Genomic DNA, 6,560 nt, shown 5'->3' with positions numbered 1-6,560 from the left:
TTCATTTTTATAAGTTTCTTTTATACATTCAACTTGTGAATTTTTTTATTTTATGATTATTGCTTTTATATCCTCTCTTAAGAAATCATTGCCCATCTCAAAATTGTAAAGATAGTCTCCAGTGTTTTCATTTAGAAGCTTTGTAGTTTTAGCTTTAATGTTTACATCTCTAATCATCTCCAATTAATTTGTGTGTATATTGTGAGGTAGGGTTCAAGGTTGGTTGTTTTTCATGTGTTTATCCAATTGTTGCAGCACAGTTCATTGAAAGGAAATTTTTTCCTCATTGAATTGCCTTGAAAATATTTTCAAAGTTCAAATGACCATATATATACATTTGTGTTTATTCTGGTCTTTCTATTCAGGTCCGTTGAACAGCTTATCTAGCCTTATGCCAATGCTACACTCTCTTGATGACTATAGCTTTATAGAAGCCAATTTAACACTGTCTAAAAGAGTCTATACACCAACTTCCTTTTTATTTTTAAAATTGTTTTGGTTCTTATAGCTCTTTTTATTTCCATAAATTTAAAATCTATGTGTTAATTTCTATTAAAATGTAATTTTTACTGGAGTTGCATTGAGTCATTAGATCAAGTTAGAGATTGTTGACATACTAATAATGTTGAGCCTCCCAATCTTTGAATATGTTATGTATCTATCTCAATTTATTTGGACCTATCATTAATTTTGAAAAATTCTCAGCCATTATTACTTCAAATATTTCTTCTTTTCTTTCTCTCTTTCTTCTCTTTTTGGTGCTCCCACTATATGTATGTTACACCTTTGTAATTTGTTCTTGGATAATCTGTTTCTCTCCTTTCTTTTGTCTTTTTTTCTTTTGACTTTTCAGTTTGTGAAATATCTATTGACATATCTTCAGGCATACTGATATTTTTTTCCTTGACCTTGTCCAGTCTACTGATGAGTCCATCAGAGACATTCTTCATTTTTGTTATAGTGTTTTTTATTTCTAGCATTTCCTTTGATCCTTTCCTTGATTTTCCATCTCTGTGCTTATGTTACCCACCTATTCTTGTCCATTGTTCACTTTTTCCACTAAAGCTGTAAGTATACTAATCATAGTTATTTTAATTCCTGTTCTGATAATTCCAAAATCTCTGCCATATCTGTGACTGATTCTAATGCATGCTTTGTGTCTTCAGACTGTGATTTTTGCATTTCAGCATGCCTTATTTTTTGTTGATAGACATGATGTGTTGTATACTAGGAATTGAGGTAACTAGGTCTTAATGTGAGATTTATGTTTATTCGGCTAGGAGTTAGGCTATGTTCACTGTTTGCTGTAAGTGTTAGAGGTTAAAATTTCTGATAGTGTCCTGGTTTTTTTCTCCCCCGTTGTCTTTGGGTTGCTCTAGAGACTCCTATTTAAATAAAGTCTGAGACTTAGTGTTCTTTTAGCTGTAATCTTCTGTTACTATACAGGAGTCAGGAGTCCAATTGATGTGGTAGTAAGATGAGGGGTAGGGGGAGGGAAGCACAAAGTCTAGGATTATGACTTAATCTTTTAGTGAGCCTGTGTTCCTGGGCTGTGACCTTCATAAGTGCTTTTCAGCTTGTTTTTGCTCCTTAGGTGAGACTGGAAGACTGGAGGTGGCTGGAGTTGGATATTTCCCCTTCTGTCAGGTCAGTTACATGCTCATAAAACTTGAGTTACTTAGGTTCTGTCAAAAGTTTTCTTTAAGAACAGGCTTTTGTTAGGGAAAGCAGAATATTCTGGGTGCTTTTCAAAATGGCTATTCCGCCCCCACCTCTCCCTGTGCCAGAAGAATAAAGGAATTTTGCTCCCATCTTCACCCTGCAAACCTAGTAGGGCTCCTGGATAGAACTTTAAAAAATGTAAGGGCATCCCTAAGACTGGGCCACCCATTTTTTTAACTCTCAAACTCATCCACACTGAGCCTCCAGCAATTTGTCAATCACAGTCCAAGTGTTCCTACCAGTACTGGCTCCAGCAGATCCAGTTCTGCTCCTGTTAAGCTATGAGTCTCTGTGTTTGACTATCTTTACAATTTTCAGGTTGGCAGCCTGTGACCTCAGTTCTCTTTTGGACCTAAGAACAGTTGTTGATTTTCAGTTTGTTCAGCTTTTTCTTTGTTGTGATGACTTCTAAACTCTTTATGTTTTAGACCAGAACCCAAAAGTTTTTTCTCTATTTGTTTAGAAATGTTTACATTTACCTTACTATATTTTGAGCTTTTCAGCATAGATATCTTGCACATCTCTTGTTCAATTTGTTCCTAAATATTTTATGTTTTTGATGTTACTGTAATTTTTTAAAAATTCATTTCCAATTGCATGCTGCTGATACACTGAAACACAATTATTTTTAAAATTTATCTTGGCCTTGTAATCTGAGAACGTGATCAATTTACTTTTTATTTCTAGTAGTTAATTTGTACATTCCTTAGGATTTTCTAAATATATAATCATGCCTTCTATAATTAAAAGGTCTTAATTTTTCCTTTCCAACTTTTGTGTTTTTTTGTTTCTTTCTGTTGACTTACTAAACTGACTAGGACATCCAGTACAATGCTGAAGATAAATGCTGATAGAAGACATTTTGTCTAATTTCTACTCTTAGGGAAATAGCATCCAATAGTTCATCATTAAGAGTAATGTTTGCAATAGGCTTTTGTAGATCCCTTTTACTGGATTGAGCAAGTTTCCTCCCTAATTATTGAGGATATCTTGTTTTTAAATCATGAAGAAATATGAGAACTTGTCAAATGATTCTTCTGCATATTTTGAAATGATTTTATAATTTTTCTTCTTTATTCACTTAAAGTGATGAGTTACATTGATTGATTTTGAATGCTAAACCAATCTTGCATTACTGGAATAAACCCCACTCACTCATCATGTACAGGAATACCTCAGCAATATTGCAGGTTCAGTTCCACACCACTACAATAAAGTGAATATCACAAAAAAACAAGTCACATGAATTTGTTGACTTCCTAGTGCACGTAAAATTATGTTTACACTATACTGTAGGTTACTAAGTCTGCAATAGCATTATGTCTAAAACAATGTACATACCTTAATTTAAAATATTTTATTGCTTAAAAATGCTGATCATTATCTGAACCTTCAGAGAGTCATAGTAGTGTAAAATCAAAGATCACTGATCACAGATTGTAATAACAAATATAATAATAATGAAAATATTTGAAATATTTTGCGAATTATCAAAGTGTGACACAGAGACATGAAATGAGCTACTGCTGTTGGAAACACAGGATTGCCAAAAATCTTCAGTTTGTTAAAGAAAAAACGCAATATCTATGAAGCACAACAAAGAAGTACAACAAAATGAGGTGCGCCTGTATTATCTTCGTATCTATCTATCTGTCTATCATTTATTGCTGTATTTAATTTCCTAGTATCATGTTCAGGATTTATTTTTGGTTTATATTCATGAAGAACTTTAGTTTGTTATTTTCTATTCATGTAATGCCTTTGTCAGATTTTGATAACTAGCTTATCCTGGCCTCATAAAACAAATTAAGAAAGATTTTCCCCTTCTTCATCTTCTAAAAGAGTTTTATAAGATTAATGTTATTTCCTTCTTAAATGTTTGACAGAAATCATCAACAAGAACTCATGATCTGGAAATTTTCTTTGAAGAGAAGTACTTTTGTTATACATTCAATTTCTCTTATAAATGTAGTCATTATAACTTTCTATATCTTTTCATGTGAGTTTTGGCAATTTCAGTCATCCAAGGAATTAATCCATATCATCCAACTTGTCAGTTTTGTTATCATTAAGGTTATTCACAATATTCTTTAGGTATCATTTTAACGTGTGTAGGGTCTGTAATAATATCCCTATTTTCATTCTTGATATTTGTAATTTGTATTTGACCTTTTATTTATTCATGGATCTATGACAGAGTTTATCTATTTTATCAGACTTTTCAAAGAACCAGCTTTTTTTGTAAATTTTTCTATTGTTTGCGTTTTCTAGTTTATTGATTTTTTGCTCTTATCTTTATTATTTTCTTTCTTCTGCTTTGGGTTTAATTTTCTCTTCTTTTTTTAGCTTCATATGGTAAAAATTAAGATCAATAATTTTGAGCCCTGCTTCTTTTATATAAAGAAGACTTGCTTTTATTAATTCAAAAGTATACATTTCCTTCTAAGCATTGCTTTAGCTACTTCCCACACATTTTGCTATGTTGTGTTTTCATTATCATCCAGGTAGATTTATTTTCTTTTTTTTTTTACATGTACCAGTCATCTTTTATTGAACATGAATTCTCAATTAGGATATGAAAAGATTTACATGATTGTGTTCCTCAAGGAGGAATGCCAGGCAAAAAAGGTCATGGTCAGGAATGCAGAGTCACACTCCACACTGGGCCTTCTTCAGTGGTACCTGCATAAACACTCACGTTTGAGTTCCTTCTCAGAAAGGCAGTAGTTGAAAAGCACATAAGTTGCTAGCACCATAAAAACCTCAGCGATGTTCCCTTTCTTTGCATTGATACACTTGTAATAACCTCTTTGATATGCTCCATCAATGCCTTTAGGGATGAAATCCCACATCAATGTCCAGCTTGGTAGCTCCCCTATTTTGACATCCCTGAGTTTCTTCTCCTTCACTGGTATCACTGACACCATGTTGGGTGTCTTGGGGTCCACTGCCCAGGTGGATTTAATTTATAACTCCCTTGTAACTTCTTCTTTGACTCAAGGGTCATTGACAAGTAAGTTGTTTAATTTTGAATCATTTGAGGATGTCTCTAGATACTTTTTTGTTACTGATTTACAATTTATTTCTATTGTGCTTAGAGAAAATTATCTGTAATATTTAAATATTTTGATATTTATTGAGAGTTATTTTAAGGCTCAGCATATGGTCTATCTTGCTTAAGTTTCCACGTGCAGATGAAAAGAATGAATTTTCTGCAGTTGTTGAGTGAAGTGCTATAAAATGTCAATAGGACCAAGTTACTTGATAGTGTTTCTACCAAATATTGGTGGTCACTAACTTCTTATTTAGTTGTTCTCTCACTAAGAGCGGTTACTACATTCAATCAAGATAAATGTCCCTTATTTGGGCCAATAACCCCTCTTTTCTTGAACTCTCTTTTGTCTGATATTATTATAATCACTTCACTTCAGCTTTCTTATGCTTATCATTTACATTGTATATATTTTACATTCTTTTGCTTTTGACGTATATGCATTTTTATATTTAAGTGTGGCTCTTGAAGGCCACATAAAGTTGTGCCTTGCTTTCTCACCTAGGATAAATTATTGAAATAATCCAAATGATGACAATAGAGGAAGAACACAGAAACAAAAAAGATACATAAGAACTAGCAAGATGGTAGATTTAAACCTAACTGCATCAATATTACATGAAATGTAAAGAGACTAAGCAATATTTTCTACTTAAAAGTTTCCTTTGGGTTAATTCAATACTTTAACATTTTAAAAATTCTTCTATTTTTAATATATACCTTTGATTTTTAGTTATACCGTCTAGTGTCATTTTAGTAGCTGCCCTAAGGATTAGACTATGCATCTTAAACTTATCACAGTATACTTAAATATTGTACTGATTCATGTAAAAAATAAATATCTTGAAAGTTAAAATGTCATATACCCACCAACCTTTGTGTTACTATTATCATGTATTTTATATTTGTATAAGTTATAAATTCAACTTTGAAGTGTTTTTTGCTTTAAACGGTTATCTTTTAAAAATATTAAGAGGTGGGAGAAAGATATATTTTTAAAATTTACCCTCATATTTATCATTCTTGATGCTTTTCATTTTTACCTGTAGATCTGAGTTTCCATCTGGTATAATTTTCCTCAGTCTTAAGAACTTTCTTTAGCATTTATTGGAGGTTAGATATTCTGGTAATAGTTGATCTTAAAATATTTTTATATCACCCTCATTTGGAAGAATATTTTCACTGGATACTGAATTCTGGGTTTATGGTGGGGGGAAGGTTTAGCACTTTAAAGATGTAATTCTTTTTTCTTTTGGTTTTCATTGCTTTTGGTGAGAAATTCACTGTAACATAACCCTTTTCCTCCTATTTGTAATCTGTCTAATTTGTCTGCTGCTTTCAGTACTATATCTTCACCTTTGGTTTTTCATAATTTGACTACAAAATGTCTAGATGTGGTTTTCTTTTAATTTATTCTACTTCCGGTTAGCTAAGCTTCCTGGATCTGTAAATTAATGTTTGTTTGTTGTATTTTTAACTAAATTTGGAAATATTTCAATTATTATTTTAACAATGTTTTTATACCCCATCCTCTCCTTCTGGGATTCTAATTTCCTGTATTTTAGATGCTTAGTAATGTCTTGGAAGTTATCAATATTCTCTTCATTTTTTGTAGTATTCTTTCTTCCTCTTCTTCATATGAATAATTTTGATTGACATACCTTCAATTTCACTGAGTCTTTCTTCTATTATTCCTAATCTACTGTTAAGTGAATTTTTCATTTCTGATATTTTACTTTTAAATTATCCAATGCCAATTTCATTTTTAAAATAGACTTTATTTATT

General features: G+C 31.7%; 1 pseudogene; it reads right to left on the bottom strand.

Moving 5' to 3' along the window:
• Positions 1-4,394: 4,394 nt before the first annotated feature.
• LOC102529050 (ATP synthase subunit f, mitochondrial pseudogene) lies at positions 4,395-4,649 on the bottom strand (annotated as a pseudogene).
• Positions 4,650-6,560: the final 1,911 nt, after the last annotated feature.

This window comes from Vicugna pacos, chromosome X (assembly GCF_048564905.1).
Source record: "Vicugna pacos chromosome X, VicPac4, whole genome shotgun sequence".
Classification (NCBI taxonomy): Eukaryota; Metazoa; Chordata; class Mammalia; order Artiodactyla; family Camelidae; genus Vicugna; species Vicugna pacos.
This window is presented reverse-complemented; position numbering and strand designations above follow the sequence as displayed.